Source organism: Aphelocoma coerulescens, chromosome 12, assembly GCF_041296385.1.
Source record: "Aphelocoma coerulescens isolate FSJ_1873_10779 chromosome 12, UR_Acoe_1.0, whole genome shotgun sequence".
NCBI lineage: Eukaryota > Metazoa > Chordata > Aves > Passeriformes > Corvidae > Aphelocoma > Aphelocoma coerulescens.
Window position 1 is genome coordinate 2,701,831 of NC_091026.1, and position 19,096 is coordinate 2,720,926.

A 19,096-nucleotide genomic window follows, 5' to 3' on the forward strand; every position below is an offset into this window, starting at 1 on the left:
AACCTACTCTCTGTCAGTTTGAAGTCATTCCCCCTCGGCCTGTCACTGCAGGGACTGAAGCCCTGGTGAGTGCTCTGCCCATGAAATGCTGTGTGACAGCCCAGAGCTGTGTGGCACGGGTGCCATGCAGGGGCCTGAGGACATCTGGGTGTCAGATGGAGCACTCCAAGCAGGGGATGGACTGTGCCCAGACCACTGGAGTCGTTTCTGGGAAAAACTCTGTGTCCTGGGCCTTCTCTTGAGTGGCAGTGCCCAGGTGGCTCACGGGGAGTGCAGGGGATGTGTCACCCTGAACCCTCAGGGACAACACCCAGCCCCTGTTCCTGCCCCCACCCTCTTGTGACTGCTCCCAATTCACCCAAATCAAGGCTGATGGGGAGAGACAATTAATTAGCCTTTTAATTCCATAATTAAGTGCTTTCTACTCTCTTTATCAATAGGTGTCTATTGTGGAATTTCCTATGTTTTGCTTGGCCCTGAAATGAGATAAATTCCTGTGCAGCTCCAGCAGGGCCAGCCCTCCAGAGGTGCTCACAGCTGGGCTGAATGCACAACCAGCAGCTGAACAGAAATATTGAGTACATTTTAAATGAGCATCTGTCCAGACCATAATACTGCAAACAGTATTATCTTCTGGAGTGAGGCAGCTGAAGAAAGGTCAGGGTGCAGAGATCCCTTTATCACAGAAGAGCTCAAGTTTTGCTCTGGAGTTTGCAACCCAGATCCTCCTCTGCTTTTTTATTTTTTAGTGAAAAGAACACCAACACAAAAACCTTCACAACAGTGGGTTGTTTGTTTTTTAGTGAAATGCCTTGCAAATGTTTTCTTTTTTTCTGAAAAAGTACTATTTTTGCTATCAAACAAACAAAGGGAAAAAATGTACCATCACCTTCCTTCAGTTATGGCAGAGACAGAAGTACAAAAGGAACTCTGATGCTCAAGTGGGGTTTAATTCAGACTCAAAGTGTGCTTTATATAAAATTTAGACCTTCTTCACATTTTATAAGTACTTTGTGAGTGAACTTAGACTTTCTTTGTTGTCTAAATTTGCTCTGAGTGTGAAGCTCACACTGACTCTGGGACTAATTCAGGCAACCAAATAAAGCCTCAGTCAGGTCTCACCCCAGGGCCGTGCCAGGGATACCAAACTGCTTGGAAACTCAACCCCACAGTCACATTTCAGTGCTAGGTATGGCATTTATCATATCACTGACCAATGATGTCAAATTCATTCACTGTTCCATTGCATTAACGACAAAGGAGTTGGGAAAAGTGTAAAATAGTAAAAAGTGTCAAATATTCAAGAACCTCACGTGAGTATTCGTTGCCCACTTCACGTTTTGATGTGTCCCTTTTTTATTAGGATTGCACGTGTTGAAAACCTGTCTGGTTTTTTTCTCTAAGTGATTTATTTATGTGAAGAATAAGAAGGAAAGGTTCTTCAGAAGAACAGGTATTCCCATTCTCCTACTAGTAGTGTTCCATGGTTTGAAACCAGTGGGAAATTGTCATAAAAGAGCTATTACGAAGATTACAGCAATTCTAGGGCTGTGATTTCCAAAGAGCTCCTTTCAGCTTTGACTTCTTTGAGGCCACAAAAGCATTCCAGAGTCTCCCTTGACTGGAATTTTCAACACCTTCCTTCCATGTCAGTTTTCTTATGTCAAACATGACAGTGCAGCTTTTCCCTCTGTGAGAAAAGAGATTTCATTCCTATAAACACAGCATCTTTGATAGGTTGGCTCTTCTCTCCTTGGCCACATATTTTCAGAACCCTGATAAGAACTCGGTGTCTTAAGCCCTCTGTTCCCCTCCCTTATCCACCTGAACTTTACCAAGTGCAAGGATGGCTGAGAGCACGATGAGAAATGAGTGTCAAAACTTCCAAGATGCATTTCCTTAGGAACCCCAGACAAAGAGAAAGCTGTTCTCAGATATTTTCAGATAAACCCCTGGCTGGAGAATTTGGGAGGGTGAGACTTTCCAGGCTTGCCTCTGAGCTCAGCTGGGAGCAGGGGATGTGGAGTTTCTCAGGCTCCTTCTCCTCTTCCCACATGTCATTGTTCCTGTGCCAAAATAAGAGAACCAGAGATCTATTTTTAGAGCAGGTTGTTCCAGCTAAATCCATCCATCACCCCCTGAAGTTATTGTATGTGGGTGAACCTTCTCTTTTCATTCCAAACCAGGCTAAATTTTACAAATGCAATTCACAATTCAGGCAGGGACCAGCAGATCTCACTGTTCAGAGAGGGATTTGGACAGGCTGGATCCGTGAACTGAGGAGCTTTGTGTGGGTCCTGCCCTTGGGTCTGCTGCAGACTGGGGCGTGAAAAGATGGAAAAGGCCCTGGGGGTGCTGGGGACAGTGGCTGGACACGAGCCCAGGGGTGCCCAGGGGGGAAAGAGGCCAATGGCCCCTGGGCTGTGCCAGCCATGGTGAGGCCACAGGAGCAGGGCAGGGATTGTCCCCTGTGCTGGCACTGCTGAGGCACCACCCCAAATCCTGGGGCACTTCTGGGCCCCTCAGGACAAGAAGGGCACTGAAGGGCTGGAGCGTGTCCAGGGCAGGGAACGGAGCTGGGAAGGGGCTGGAGCCCCAGGAATGGCGGAGGGAGCTGGGAAAGGGGCTCAGCCTGGAGCAAAGGAGGCTCAGATGGGACCTTGTGGTTCTGCACAAGTCCCTGAAAAGGGGATGTAGTAAAGTGGAAGTTGATCTCCTCTCTTAAGGAACAAGGGGCAGGACAAGAAATAGCCTCAGGTTACACCAGTGAAGGTTTAAATTGGATATAAGAAATTTTTTTTCACTGAAAGTGCGGTCAGACGTTGGCAGGGGCTGCCCAGGGCAGTGGTGGAATCACTCAAAGGATTTGAACGTGGCACTTGTGGCCATGGTTTAGTGGTGCTGGATTAATGATTGGATTCAGTCTTAAAGCCTTTTCCACCCTTACCCCATTCCATGATTCCATTCCCCAGCACACCCCTGCCAGCTGCACACAGGATCCTGCACGGGTTCTGAATCACCTGATTTGCCCTTCCAGTTTCCATTGTGGAATTGCAGAAAAGAGGCAGAGGGAACTTTGCACCCTGCTGCTGCTGCTTGGAAGTCTCTGCACGCTGGATTTGTCCAAGTTATTTCTGTTAAAAGCAGCTATAAATAGCCTGCATAATGCCTCAAGAGTGGGGCGGAATTATTGGGAGTTTTGCCTGATTAGAAAAAATAAGAAGTAAAAATCTCTGAGAAAGGAGCTCAGGATTTTACACAGCAATAAAGAGCAGAAAGTGAAGTGATATATATCTATTTGTGGGCTTAAAATTAAGAATACACTCAAGTGTTTTGCTCAGCTGGAGATAACTTTGTGAAATAATGTTGGTCCTTATTTGCCCAATACAAAAATGGCCACAAAATGTCTTATCTCACACCACGTGTGAGTTTCATCAGAACTTTCAATTGCTATCAAATAGTTTATTCAGTGTTCTCACCAAAGCATGGTTTATGCCATGTGTTTGGGTTTCACTTTTCATGCCCAGGTTCCAGAAGCCATTCCTCTGGAGCTGTCTGGAGTAAAAAGAAAAGGCAGTTTTAAGGTAGAGAGAATAAACTGCAGAAGATTGGCCTTGGACTCTTCCAGGGATCCAGGGGCAGCCACAGCTTCTCTGGGCAGCTGTGCCAGGGTCTCCCCACCCTCACAGGGTGGAATTTCTTCCTAATATTTAATCTAAACCTACTCTCTGTCAGCTTGAAGCCACTCCCCCTTGGCCTGCCACTCCAGGCTCCTGTAAATATTATAAAAATGCCCTAAGCAATGTTGTATATTTTTCCTGGAGCCATCATTTTGCTCAAGTTGGTTGTGCCCACCCTTCCCAATGTTTTCTCAGGGATTCATTTGAAGATGTATTTGTCCATCTCCTCACTCTCAGGTAGGTAACCTGAGGTATCCTTTGGAAATCCAAGTTGCAGAGGAGACAAGAATGCTCACATGGTTCTTAGGCTGCCACATTCACTGATGGGTTATTTGGTGAACAGAAATTTAGGGCTGGACTCCTGTCTCTGAAAACCTCTCGGAGTTTCTTCTTCGCCAGCACAGAGTTAAAGCTCCTCACCTCCCTCCTTTTTCAGCTGTGTCTGGTTCAGTCACCTGACTGGTGCTGCAGAGTGATTTCAGTCTGTGATGAAAGGATTAGATGAATCTCCCCCTCCTTTCCACAAAACCCCAGTGTTTAATTCTCTTTTGCTGCAAAGCCAGTGCAACGGGAGAAGCTTTTATCACCTGGGCTGGAGAGCTGCTGCTCTGCTTGGAAGCTAAATTATGCTGGATTTTGGGAAGGTGGTTACCTACTGGAATAGCTTCCAAAGACAGCCTTGCATTCCTGCACCAGAAACCCAGGAATCTTCCTCAGCTGAAAAGCCATCTGCTAAAACCCAGGTTTCCATTAACTCCTGTAAATGGGCATCCTCAGGAAGAGCTGCCCTGATGCCCTCTGGAGACACTGACCTGAACCTGTGCCTTCAGTGGCTGTTTGATGAGATTACCAACCACAGAGGTGTCCTGCAAAGACAGAGATTCCAGCTCCATCACTGATGCAGGAAGATGCCACATCATCAGGGATGATACAGGGGTTTTAATATGGCCAAACCCATTACAATTTATAATTAATCTGAGCCAAGCAAGAGCATCAATGACATAAAAGATTGTGATCTCTCAGTTTGCTCAGTTTTCTGGGGTGACCATTTTTTAACCAGGCCCAGTGAACTTTTTTCTGTATAAGTTTGAACAGTTTAATCACCCATCAACACAGCAAGTAAGAATTCTCCTATTTTGTCTGACTCAAGGCCAGATTTGAGGAGCTGAGGGACAAGTGAGCAGTGAGTTCACCTTCCCAGCCTTCATAACTGCCTAAGAAATGCCTACAGAGAACAAACTCCACAACCACCACCATCCCCTGAACCCAAAACTCGTAATATTGATAAATATTTAAAATATCTTATTTCCAGAGCAGTGGGGTTTGGTTTCCCCACTCTGAAGGCCTCCAGAAAGGCTGTCCAAGGACACAGGCAGCAGTTTCCCCCCGACAGACAATCCCACTGCTCCCAGCCCTCCGGGAGCTCAGCATCTGTTCCCAAGCAACTGGGAAGGCAATTTGGGAGCAGGCACCACGCTCAGCACTCTCTCCTTGCAAACCTGTCACAGCCCCAGCCACTCAGTGCAAGCAATCCTCTCCACAAAGGCACGAGGTTAATGTAAGAAGATTATACATTTCCAGAAATAAAACTGCTTCACCACTTCTCTAATCTATAGTTAGGGGATGTTCAGGGTATAATTTTCCCTCACAAGCACTGGATACTTAATGCAACAACTGATGAGCCCAGAGCTGTTTCTAGGTCAGAGACACAGCCTGGGGAAAGCATTCCAGTGAATTCATCCCTTGGTCAGCAGTTGTTGCTTCCACAGTTCAGGTTGGCCCCTGGGCTGCAGGAAGGCTTTGTCCTACTTGAGAAACTCCCAGTAATCCCAAAAGTTATTCCTAAACACACATGATGTGGATCTCCATGTTAGATGCCGATGGATTTAATTTAAGAATTAGCTGGCTCTGCGTCAGTCTTTGAAGATGTTAGTCAATTTAATGTGTGAAATACCTGGTTTGTGGTGGGCAGAGGCCACGGGATTTTTATGGGAAGCTACTGGAATATTTACTATGAGAAGGGAAGAAACCCCTCAAGTATTGCCAGTGAAAACTGCATGTAACAGCTGGAATTTAAGCCCCAACACAAATAAAGTGATATTAAAGAACTGATGGCACTCTGGTCAATACCTTGGCTCAGACAAGTGAAAAATCAAAATACTTTGGGTCATGAAACAAGTGAGCTTTCACTGCTCCAACACCCTTTTACCTGAGCAAAGCTTACGTGTCATCTGAAAGGAGACTGGCTAAGAATCTTTTGCTATCTATTTACTATTAATCTACTATTTATTACTATTTATGATTCATTTTCAATGGTTGGGTGTGCTCAGACATGCAGACATTTAACCAGGTCAGCACTCAGGCAGTGAGAAGAGCCTAAAGGAACTACTGCCAGCAGTAAAAATTCAAATTACAGGGCAGTAGGGGCTTCAGACAGCAAGCAGAAATAAACTGAGCATCTCAATTTTACCACAATGCACAGTCAGTCAAGGTTTTGGAGGCTTTCACTTAAGAAGTGCTAGAAGAGGACAAGAGGTGGCTGCAATCTGCTTGCTCCTCTCAGGAGAAGCTGCTGTAATTTGAAGTGTTCAACAGGATTCCAACAATACCAAGTGCTCTCCCAAAACCAATATTTTTGCTCTGCAAGAGCTCCGTGTGCTGGCTCTTATTGCCAGCCTCTCACTGATAACAGCTGCAGGAAATCTTTATCTAAACCCACAGATAACTGGATACTTGTAATGCAGAAGTGAAAAAAAGCCAAGGCCTCATCTTGCCCGGATTTCAGTTTAGACCGAAATCCCCTCACGTTTACTGAGCTGTGTCTCCCATCAGTGACAGCACAGTTAGATGTGAGCAAACCACAAGAGAAGAAACCAGCCCAAACCTTCCACCTGTGTCTAGGCTTCGAGTGATATTCGGAAAGGTTTTAAAAGGATGATGTATTTTTCCGTAGGTGAACACGTCAAGGACCTAAAAATAAGATAACTCTGCTCCTAATGCCGGTAATGTTCTGCTTTTAACAGGAATTGGGACATCCAAACACAACAGGGCTGTCCTGGGGCAGGTTTGAACTAACTCAGAAGCTTTCCAGAATTTTTTCTTTATGTGAAAATGGTGTAACACCAGATTACCCAGAGGTTATAGATGCTTTGATCCCTGGGAACATCCCAGAGAGGCTGGATGAGGCTCTGGGCAGCCTGGTCTGGTGGGAGATGTCCTTGCCCATGGCAGAAATAGCCTTTAGAGCCCCTTCCCACCCAAACCACAGTCCCTTGTGCACAGCAGGCTCTGGGGCTGTGGATCTGCCTGGACTTCTGACATAATAAAGCAAATTTGATAATGAAAAATCTCAATCTGCATGAGCTTAAATAGGCACAAGAATTCCATAAACTTTTGACCACATCAGGCTGAGGGCAAAATTTGCAGCTCCACCTGCTTCCAGGAGAGCTCTTACAAACCCTCCACAACCCACTGCAGATACAAAATTAAACTCAGCCCAGAAGAACCATCTCCCCACTTTAAGAGCTCTGCTAAATGAAGCAGGAAGATTTCCATGAAATCTCTTAAGCAGATTTTCCTGGAGCCACCAGAAACTTTTCACGGGAAGCCTTTTCTAGACCACTCACCCTGCAGATTTCCTTTTGGATGTGTTCATCCGGATTTCTGAGGGTTATGAAACTCCCCAGGTGCAGGAGGACAGGTGGTGCCTGCAGGGCCACCAAATTCATCCCTTGGAGCAGAAAGGAGCCTCACCTGGCTGGAAAACTTGCTCCAATCCTGGTTTTGTTTGGGATCCCAGCTCAGGGGGTGTTTATATGAACTGCAAACCAGTTTAGGTGGAGCTGGGGGGATTTCAGGTTTTGTGTGACATTCACAGATCAGGACTGAGGAGGCCAAGCTTCAGGCAAAGCCTCTCGTGTTCCTTCTGCACCAACAATCACCCACAGCATGTCCCATAGCAAACAACTCCAAACCCTGTAAGGTTTTGGCACGGCAAGAATGCCAAAATAATGCAAGGAGTTGATCCTTTCCTAAAAGGACTTCCAGAAAGGGCTTTCTTTGCTGCTTCAGGCAGGTAAATGATGTTTAGGGCCACTGGAGCCAGCTGTGGTTTGTAAAACTTGCAGTAAAATGCACCAACAATCAGCCAGTGTAATCAAGCTCCTAATCAGGAAAGCAACCAAAATAGCTTGAAATGCACCACAACTACCTGGTACAAATCAATCCTTATTTTTGTTGCTGTTTTACTCCAACCTTGAGGAAGTGCAGTAAAAGAAAGACAGAACCAGACAGGGAGTTGCCAAAGCAAGGCCAGGTTTTAATGTATTTATGGCTAAACGAGGCCAGAATTGCTTAGGGAATGAAGCAAGACACCTCTGTGGTGTTAAAACAACCAATAATCCAATGCAAAAGGGAGAAAAAAGCATTCACTGTGTCACTGCTGCCTCACAGAACTTCTATTTCCCACCCCCCCAGCAGTTAAGCATTTGAAAGGGTATCAGAGAACCCCAAAAAAGCATCCCTAGTGTTGGAGTCCTTTCAGAGGAGTTTGCAGCAGCCTTCCATCCCTCCAGGTTCAATTTTGGCCCTCCCCAGCTGGGGCAGAAGGTGGTACCACATCAAAGCCACATCAGAGCACGCTTCCTCTCTGGCTGGCAGCACTGCAGACCTGTGGGGCTGGCTCTGCTCTCTGCAGCCTTTTCCCACCACATCCCCTCCCAAACCCCAAACCTGGATTTGAAACGGAGCTGAGCACATCCAGCCCTTCTAAAAGGGTGTAAATGGGGTTCTGGCTGTGGCCACACCAACCCCCAGAGCCTCTTTAAGGGGCACAACCTCAAAAATGAGAAATAAAATCTCAGGGGGAATATTTTCAGAAAAACAGGCACATCCTCTCTTTGCTGACAGGCTGAGTGACATGAACAGAAAGGGATAGGATTTGGGGTTTTTCCCTGGAAAGGAGGTCTGTGAGTCTCACATTTTGTATTAACAAGCCTTTGGACACATCCAAGGGCTGCATTTCCCTGCCCATTTAAATGAGTTGATAAAGAGGCACATGGGGGAAATGAAGGCCCTTCCCCAACACTTGTTAAAAGGGCTGAGCTCTTTACATGTCACCAGGGAGACATCCATTGATTTCCCAGAGATGAGCTGGGTAATGGAATTCAGAGATTTTTCTCTTGGAGTCACTGAGTCAGCTGCAGGTCATGAATTGCACAAAGGAATCACCCCCTTGCAGCAGGAGCTGTCTGACACCACCCATCTCACCTCATCTTGCATCTCCTCTCCCAAAAGAGCCCCAGACCACAATTTCTAGGATGGTTCCTCTGAGATTCCTACCGGCACCAGAATTCCAGAGGAACTTCCACCAGGAAACAGCTTCCTGCATGCCAAACCACTCTGCAGCAGGGCTCAAGTTAAGAGAGAAACTTGTGTGACTCAGTCAGCTAATTATGTAATTAAAATTTTGTACAGTGCCCTGACATTCCATTCTATTGTAATACATGGGGAAATTATCCAGCTTGCCACAGAACTTACATTTTTAACAGCACTTACTGGATTTTCCAGCTATCTTGTATGTTTTAGGAGTAATTGGTGAGTCTATTTAGATTTGAAGCAGTGGCTGCAGCCTCTGTGCAAATATTTCAGCAGCTTTTCTCACAGTGGGACTAAAAGGGTGTGGAAGAGGGAGGGAGAACCAGTCCAGGCTGAGTGACAGTGGTCAGTGGTTTATAAAGGTTAAGCAGGGTGGGAGAATCACCACAGCTGTGTTCAGCAGAGGTCAAGAGGTCACCCCTGGATAATTTAAAAGGTATTATCCAAGTTATCTTAAAGTATTCCATGAGTGGAGGTGCTCCTCTGGTGCACCTTAGTGCTTCTCCACCCCGCCAAGCATCTGAAAGGATGATTCTCTATCTGTCTTAGGAGCACCCACCCTCAAATTATGACTTTGGCTGATTTGTGGCTCAAGTTCTCTGCGCAGCAACTCAACCCCATCACTTGTTGCTTGTCCTCAGGAGAGTCACTTCTCTACAGAGACATTTCACATTTGAATTTCATAATGACAGTCCCTGAGCTAAATTAGCTTTTGCCTTCTTGTCACTCTTTGAAAATGGAAAGCTGAGGACAGGGTTAGATATTATTGATTTTTTTACTTGATTTGAACATTCAGCTTCCACACTCTGCACTGAAACTCTTAAACATGTAAGGAAATGGGACACAAAAATAGTCAGAGTTGACATTTTCCTTCCCTCTGCACCCAAAACAACCCCTGCAGCAAAGTGAGGCTCTAGAAAGAAATCCTGAAACCTCCAGGATGATACAAAAACCCAGAATGAAACCTGGGAGTCTTTTGACTGATAAAACATTTGAGTTATCTACAGGTTCTATGTGGGAACATCTGAATTACTTCATCCCCTTTTGCTGAGGAGCCCAGAGTTTAAGAGGCCCTGATTTACAACGGAAATGTAAAGATTTGGATTGCCAGAGCACGTTGAGCTTTGTTAGAGTGACATCCAGTGGCATTTTAAGTTTTCTTGTTTGTGGCAGCACAAAGCAGAGAAATCCCTATTTAAGCAGTACCAGCAGTGCAAACATTTCTGCTCAGGATCAGGTCAGTAACCAGGGTAGGAGAAGGAAATGCATCAGTTGAACTCTTCAGGTTAAAGTAGGACATGGAAACTGATAATGTATTTACATAAGTTACCTGCTGGTGTTGAGAAAGCAGAACTGTCCATTTGATTATGGAATTTGTGGAAACTTCGGAAGAGCGGGATCTGGAAAACCCAGCTCACTGGTTTCAAAGTCAGGTTTAAAACATCACCTCACCAAACCCCATTAATGCAATTACCACACACTCTGCTGGGAACTGCAGAGTTAAACCTGGGAAAGCCTTCTCTCTTCTGGCACAGCTTTTTAACCCAGCTGTGCTGACAGAAAAGTCTTCAGAACCTCAAAACCAGATCCCTGTGCACATCTTGCTCCAAGCCCTGGCAAAAGAACCCACCTCAACTAATTCTTTAATGATAAAAAGACCAACATGGAGCCAAAAAACACTTCTCCACACAAGAGACACTAAAAGTAGGGAAGGCTCCAACAGAAAGGAGGCATTGGACCAACTTGGACAAGTTTTGCCATTCCAGTACGAGTTATAACCTGTCCTGCTGCTTCTGCATGTTCACGTTCCAGATTAATCCATGGTTTCATTCAGCTTCTACAGACAGGCCAAAGCTCTCAGCCAATTCCAGCAGGAGAGCACACCTCAGGCAGGGTGGCAGAACCAAGCTCTGTCCAGCAAACATTTTTATTTAAAACAAATTTTGCATTGATGTGGAGAATGTGCTCCCACCCGAGCCCAGTTCCTCAGTGTAATCTGGTGCTGCAAAGAGCAGCACAAGAAGGACACAGAGGGAGGATCTGGCTCAGTTCCAAGCCTGGCAGAGGGGAGCCCATGTTCAGGTTTCACATTTTGCAACTTTTCTGATGTTTCTAGCTGAGCTCCCCACTGAGAAGGTGTTAAATCAGATCCCGTCCTTCCTAGGATTATGGGCTGTACTTCCTTCCCATCCTGCTCTCGAAATCCTCCAAAAAGCATCTTCACCAGGCAGCCAGAGAAACCAAAATGAGCCCTGGACTCGGAGCAAGGGGCCAGTGTTGAGGTCAGGATGGCAACTGAGGTGGAACCAACGCAGGGCCCCGGCAGCAGCTGGAGGCTCCATCTGCCCCAGCGGGGGCTGATCCAGCTGCTGGGGCTGCCCAGAGCCAGCAGGGCACTGAGGGGACCATTCCTGAGGCAATTCCTGCTGTGGGGAGGAGAGAAGGGCTCAGCCCCAGGCAGAGGAAATTTGGTGTTTTGAGCAGCAGCTTTTCCAAGGAAGGAGCCGCTGGAGTGGGGAGGCAGAGCTGGGGTCAAACAAGGGGTGAGACAAAGCCTGGACAGTAAGAACACAACAGGCCAGTGGATTTCCCTCTCTGCCTATTTCCTTTCCCACACAGTCCTTGGTAAAACAGGGAGAAAGTTATACAAAAGGTATTGAGGGATGGCAGAACCATCATAGAATCGTTTAGGTTGGAAATGCCCCCTAAGACCGAGCCCAGCCACTAAGCCAGTGCTGGTGGCACATCCAGGTACAAGTGACAGCAGAATTTAGGCTCAGCCTCCATCAATCTGCTGTGCTGCCCAAGAAAAGAACATTTCTGGTCCAACAGATACAGGACACAGTCACCCAGCTGGTGCTTTAGACACTCTTTGTTCTGCAAGTTTAATGGTGCTAAAGATCCGAAAGTGCAACACAGACACAGCTTAACATCCAATGCAAAATTTGCTTGAAAAGACAAAATTGCTGAAGCAATTTCAAACATTTTTCTGAAGCAAATGTTGCTCAGACAGACAAATCTGGTTTTGACATGCTCCCCAAAAATAACCATGTCAGACTCAGGATTTACATCTACATAAAGGTTAATGAACCAGGCAAATTGTACTGCTCAGGAAACAAATGCCAAATATTGCTCTTAGCTTTTTTTTGTGAGTCAGTGGCTGCTCTGGGAATGGGGGCACTGAAATAAATAGTACCACATCCTCAGTGTAGTTGGAACATTCCAAAATGCCATGAAGCTGTCAGTCTGCATGTCAGAATCGACGTGCAAGCTTGTCAGGAGAAAAGCGTGGGGAATTTGGGGCTTTAAATAGTCACCAGCTTTTATGGTTTATTAGTAGTAATGGAAGGAAGGCCACCTCAGGATTGCAAATCAGGCTCTTTTTTCAGAGCTGTGCTGTAGTAATTAACTTTCCATGTGAAATCGTTAAGAGATACCTATTTATTCCTGTCTGACAAAGAAATACTCTAGTCAGAGGTGACAAGACAATTCAGATTATTTGAGGATGTTTGGGGCTCCAATCCAAGACTAGGCTTGGAAGCATTAACAAGGACTGGGAAAAGAAGGGGCTGGAGAAAGCAGAGGGATTTTGACTGATATTGACAGAAGCTCAGCAATGCAGCTCCTTTGCAGGATCACAGAATTCCCAGGGCAAACCCTGAGGGTCCAAGCTAGGCATTTCAAGGAATTCCCATAAATTAGAGCTGAAGGGCCTTGATAGACCACCAAAGGTCCAGCTGCACAACTCCTGAATGAGAAACCTCCCAGTAACTCCCACAGCCTCTCAGCTGAAGCCTCAGTGTGAGCTATTCCTCACTTCCCTCCTTTGAGCCATGGCCTGGCCCATCTCAGGTGCTTTTTTCCTCTCACACAGCTGCTTTCCAAGTCTGTTCACAAAGAATGCATAAAGATAGGGAAGGCTTTGCTTTAAATGCAAGCACACACAGAGTTAAATAAAAATCTGCACCTTGTTCCCATTTTCCTCTGCCTGCTGCTTTTTACCTACCCCTCATCACCTCATGCCTGGAGCCAAAATTATCTACAGGTGTTAATTACACCTGCTTCTAATTAAAGAGGAGGTTTCCTTCAACTGTTAATGCTCTGATTCCCAGATATTCAATGAGCCAGGGCTGAGGATGGGCTGACAGTGGGGATGTTGTAGTTGTGCAGACTGGATGTTCTGAGATGTTCTTCAGAAATATTGGGCAGGGTTCAGACAGAGCAAGAATAAAGTGAGGACCAAAAAAAAGTCAAATTTGAATTTGCCTTTCCAGGTTCACGTAACCAGAACTGAGCAACAAAGCCAGACATGAAATTTATGGCAGTGGCCTTTCCCACAGGATGTCTTGTCATCATTTTCCCTCACATTACACACTATTCCCCATAATTTAGACATCTCTATAAGTCTCAGTGGCAGCTCCAGCACGAAGCTTTATGGAAATTTTACAAAGTTATAATGAAATATCTTCTTGTAAAGACTCGCTGCATTCTTTGCACTGTGATGCAGATCCAAGGAGAACTCTCTTGACTCTCTATCTTCCAGCCCTGGGGACAAACAAATTTTATGCTGGCATGTGCTGCCACCTAATGATATGGGAACCAAGGCTTTGGAAGAAAAACCCTCAGAGTTGCGCCAAAAGAGATGCAGCTGCAGAAGGGATTTGCAAATCTCATCACATGGAACGGGACAGTGCAAATCCACGTAGGAAAAGCTGGTGGTAGTGCTGGCTGAGCAGCGGGTGTGAGGTGGGCTTTGGTGCCAAACCCAGGCTCAGGCTGCTTCCAACCAAAAGGTGTCCCCACAGCACCACGGAAATTCTGTTCAAAGGTTCTTCTGGAGCCCGGGCAGCCCGAGGCTGAGGTTACCCTGCACCTCAACTCTCCCACAGCAGCACAGAAACCTTCCCCAGGGAGCTGCTGCCTCCCTGCACAGCACAGGGCACGCAGCACAAAATGCTGCCTCCAATTTCTGTTCTGAAATGGAAGTTTCAGCTGGGAGAAATCCGATTTTAAAGTCAGATTTCACTCACTGTTTCCTTCTTGATAGGGAGAAATAATGTCTCTCAGATAATTGCATATAAAAGCAGAATTCCGTGTGCAAAGCGTTCCCTGAGTTTGAGGGTTCCTCAGATGGTTCTACCAGCCCATGAAATATCCACACTGATTTAGGAACAAACCCAGAGAAGCAGAACCACATTTCCTGCCCCCAGTGCTGCCTCTTCACCCCATCCTGCCTGCAGATTCCTTCCCAAAACCGAGCTAAAAACACAGCTTCCATAGCATTGCATGATTTCATACAAAACCCCTGAGCTGTACACAAATGCAGGTAACTCAAACTCCTTCAGCTGAATAGATAAAAACTTGTGTTTACCTTGAGGCACCAACCCAAAGGACACCTAACAGGCCAGTGATGCACAAGAGGATTAGTCCAGACAATCTGGTACATTCCCAACAAAAACACACGTGGGTTTGTAAATATCTGCTGAAAAAATTCCTTAAATTGCAACCATTTTAAACCAATTCATTTGAATCATGAAAGTAATTAGGATTTTTAAATTAGCAACAGCACTGTAATAAACAGAGCAGGTTTACAACTGAACCTGAAGGGGTGGGGTGGATAAAAACAGGGGTTTGAGGAGGTTGGTCTTGGCAAGGGTGGGAATAATTGAGGACAAACCTGCAAAAAATTTGCCAATTCAGATCACACAAAGGCCTCTGAGAAAGCCCAGAAACACATAAAAAAACCCCCTGAACTCCAGAAGTAACAACACTAGAAAACCAGTTGAGAAAAAAGCTCTTACCCCTCCTTGCTGTGTGCTCAAGGAGAGGAGACCATGAGCTCCAGCACTCACCCAGAACTGTCCCACGGCACCTCTCTCCACCTTCTTCAGAAAAAAACCACTTTTTTCCTGCCTTCTCTCTCTATCACTTCACTGTCCTTCCCCAGTCATGGTCACCATGTGCTGCCAAGTTCTTTTAATTAATCCAGTTAGCCAATACCCCCCAACAGCAGCCCTTTCCCCTCCTGCTCCAGAGGCAGAGGCTGCACTGGCAGCTGAAGATGTTGAAGAGGAAGCTCAAGTGTATGGGAGGGGAAGGACAAAAGTGGTACCTACAGGAGGTGAGGGGAGGAGGAATCTGTGCCTCAACAAACCAAAAGGTTTCCTGTGAAGTCTCAGGAAAGAGCTTGGCAAACAAGCAGAGACTTTTAAGCAGAACCTGGGCTGCTTTGCTGGAAATAATATCTAAAAATAAGCAGGAAAAACCAAAGGCTGATTTAAGTGTCACATCGTGCTTGCATCCCTGCAAACAGCATACAGAGGTTCCTTGTTCCTGTTTATCTTAATGGCCTATTCTGCTCCTATTTCTCTTTTCTGTCCTGGTCCTGCTTTTTTTGGCTTGTGATTTTTGCCTGCATTTCAACAAAGCTGATTTCACTGGGAGAAAAAAAACCCTAAACACCAAAGCCAGGCAAACTGATAAAGCCCAAAATAATTCCCGGCCAGGTTCCTGTTGGAGTTTAAACATTTGTCCTTCAAAGGTGATTTGGGGGCAGGCTGGGAGGAGAGCTGAGTGTCTCCAGACAGGCACAGCTCAGCTCCTGCTGCTCCAGCCAGGCTGTGCTGACCCACGGCGGGCTGTGAGCACAAGCACAGCCCTGACCCCCCTGTCACGAGTGAATAACCCACAGAAAGCCTGTTCTGGCTGCCTGCAAAGGCACAAGGGGCCATGGCTTGGCTGTGCCCCATTCCCTGCTCCGCAGGGATCCATCCCTGTGTGTGGGGGTGCCAGGGCTGTGCCACCAGTGCTGAGCAGAGCACAGCCAAGTCCCACGTCACTGCTGCTGCCAAACTTAGCCCTGGCCCTGGAGGTGTCTGCCCGAATAGCTGCTGTTTGCTCTTTTGAGCATGGCATGCCTTCATGCCGACAGCTTCCAGCCCTTTGGGAAGAGGGGAGGGATGATTCATCTGCGAGGCTGGGGTGAGGAAGGGGGTGCTGTCAGCCCGGCCTCTCCGTGCTCCTCAGAAGATGCTTTACAACAATATTGAGGAAAAGCTGCTGTGCCTCTTCCAGAGCGCCGTGGGAAGTGCTGGGAATGGAGAGGGGGCTGAGGGGCTGGATTTACAGAAAGAACACCCCAGTACTTTGTCATTAGCCACTGCTAGCAGGGGATTCTTGATTATCTTTATGGAGTGACACAAGGATTCCGCAATTTTAAAAGCCATGGAGCTCATCACAGTGTGGAAGGAGCCTCTCCATCCGCTGCCAGCAACATCCTGGGAGAAACAGGGCTCTGGCTGTGGCTTCTGGCACAGAGTAAAACAGCACAGAGGCACCCAGGAGTGGCACAGCCAGAGGGGAGTGGAAAGGGTTTGTCAAAATCCATAGCACGTTTTCCCTATTAGAGCCAGGCTTGGGCAGTCAAGATGAGAAAGAGCCTTTAAGAACTTCATTTCCTCAGTTGCAGGCTGCTGTGTAATGGGATGCCTCAGGGTGCAAGAGCAGAATTTTTCATAAGTCTATGGGGTATTAAAGCGAGAATTTCTCCCTGTACACGAGCCAGAGACAGAAGAAAGGATCAGAGAAAAATTTGGGTTGGGAGAGACCTTAAAGATCAGCCAGTTCCACCCCCTGCCAGGGGCAGGGACACCTGCTGCTATCCCAGGGTGCTCCGAACCCTGTCCAACCTGGCCTTGGACACTGCCAGGGATCCAGGGGCAGCCACAGCTCATCTGGGCACCCTGTGCCAGGGCCTGCCCACCCTCACAGGGAACAATTCCTGCCCAGTATCCCATCCATCCCTGCCCTCTGGCAGTGGGCAGCCATTCTCCCACCCCCAGTCCCTCTCCAGCTCTCCTGGAGCCCCTTCAGGCACTGGAAGGGGCTCTGAGCTCTCTCCGGAGCCTTCTCCAGGTGAATCCCCCCAGCTCTCCCAGCCTGGCTCCAGAGCAGAGGGGCTTCAGCCCTTTCATCACTTTTGTGGCCTCCTTTGGATTTGTTCCAACAGCTCCACATCCTTCTTATGCTGGAGGCCTCCGAGCTGAACGCTCCAGGCACTCAGAAGAGCATAAAAGCATCAAATCAGAGCACAGAAGATCATCAGGGGGACAGAGCACTGGCTGGGAGTGAGGCCGTGGCTGGGAGGTTATTTCAATCCAGCAGCTGGAAGATGCAATTCCCCTCCCTGAGACATCTCCCTCCAGCACCAGCATCCGTCTGGGCAGGGGGATGGAGGCACTGGGAGCTTGGGTTGGGCTGGGTTTTCATCCCCAGCAGTTCCTGAAGCCACTCCCTGCATGGCTCTGACTCTGCCAGTGACACAAAGGGGCCCCAGCAAAACCAGCCGTGAGTGTGAGGGAAGGGGCAGCAGCAGGAAAGTGGTGGCTGGTCTGCACTTTTCTTTCTATTTATATATACTTATATTTATACTTATATTTATATTTATAATATAGGTATAAATATATATAAAATAAATATATATATATATTTATTTATAATATAGGTATATTATTTATATTTGTGCTTTATATTTGATCTATATTTATTTATGTCCATATTTTATAGAGAAATTCCCATTTAATAACAGTGACATGAAGCTGTGACACCAGGGAGGTTCAGTTTCTCTCAGCCACAGATTTGCTGCATGACCTCAAACAAGTTACTAAACCTCCTCTTGTTTCTCAGTTCCCCATGTCAAATCAAGGGACATTTGTCTTCTCTACCAGGGTAGCTGTGATTATTTAATTCACGGGGAGTGTCATGTAAATACATCGATATAAACTAAAATACACAGAATGGGGTTTGCCCATTTCCTTTAATTTTTGAGAACAAAGTAAGTAGATGAAATCTTGTGCCCTCCAAAACCAAACAGAATCTTTCTTTGTGCAAAATGTTACAGAGACCTTAGTGGCTGTTCATTTTTATTGCATTATTTTTAATAATACTGCAAATATTTCAGAAAAGGGCAGTTCGTTGCTACTGCATAAAAAAATCCTCACCACAGAGTTGGGTTTTTTGCATTTCCCCTTCATATAGTTCCAAAAAAAACCCCAAACCAAACACAATTAGGAAATTTACCCTCCCACTTCCCTCCCCACAAAAAGAAAAAAAAAAAAAAGGTTTTTAAAAATCAGTAAAATGTTAAACAAGTCAGATATTAGGAGCACACAGAGCGCAGCACATCAGTAACACCGGGGATGCTTTAGACCATCCCAAGCCCTGCAGGGGTACAAAGCACAACTGAAACGTTCATAGCAGCACAAGGAAGCAGCTTCCAGACACAGCACAGCCTTCCTGGAGCAGCTTGCATGAGGACAGCCCTCCAAAGGACTCGGACAAGCCACAGGACCCAAGTTGCTCCCCTACAGCAGCGTTCATCCCGATGCCAAGGGCTGCCTGGGCCTGTGTGGGGTCACCCTGTGCCCATGGATGGCCCCAGGAGCAGGGGCTGCGCCTCTTGGCGCTTCCGTAGAATCCCGATTGCTGAGGGAATGACACTGACATCAAAGCCAAGCACAGCCTAAAGGTGCTTCTCCCTTCACTGATCAGAAAATGTCTTCACATTCTCCCTGCCAGGGACCACAGCCAAACCCACGGGCGGCTCTGGGGCCTTGGTTCTGCAGCCCGGGTGGGTGGAGAGCAAGCCCAGGAAGGGACAATGGGCCACAGACATTTATGACCCACCAGGACTTCCAAAAATGTGAATTCCTAGATTTTGGGGTGTCAATGTTAATTCAGTTTCTTCATTGCATATAAATCAATCTGTGGTTTCAGTTCTGGGGGAATTTCTCTCCCAGTAACATTTTCCCATGGAACTGAGTTTTGGTTGCCTCTGAGGGAGGCCCAGCAGGCACAAAATGATGGTTCTGTGCCTTCCCAAATCCAGGTTCCTCCCAAATGTCCTGCCCCAAGCACCTCACAGTGGAGACACGCAAACAGGACTTACAGGATTTGAAGTCCTTTGTTGGGCTTCCACCTTGCCACACACAAAATAATCCCCTAAAAATAAGATAAAGTAAAAATGAAATGGCTCTAGTAGA

The 19,096-nt window shown here is 46.7% G+C and overlaps 1 long non-coding RNA gene across 5 annotated transcripts; it reads right to left on the bottom strand.

Annotated features, from left to right (window-relative positions):
* Window positions 1-1,209: 1,209 nt before the first annotated feature.
* Window positions 1,210-15,076, bottom strand: LOC138117489 (uncharacterized). Of its 5 annotated transcripts, none has more exons than XR_011154662.1 (4): window positions 14,909-15,076; window positions 4,493-4,546; window positions 3,480-3,555; window positions 1,210-2,066 (listed from the first exon to the last, which is right to left on the bottom strand). It is a non-coding gene; the product is annotated as an uncharacterized lncRNA (long non-coding RNA). The 5 variants fall into 5 exon arrangements; XR_011154663.1 differs by having other exon boundaries at window positions 14,858-15,076; XR_011154664.1 differs by lacking the exon at window positions 4,493-4,546.
* Between the last annotated feature and the right edge of the window lie 4,020 nt (window positions 15,077-19,096).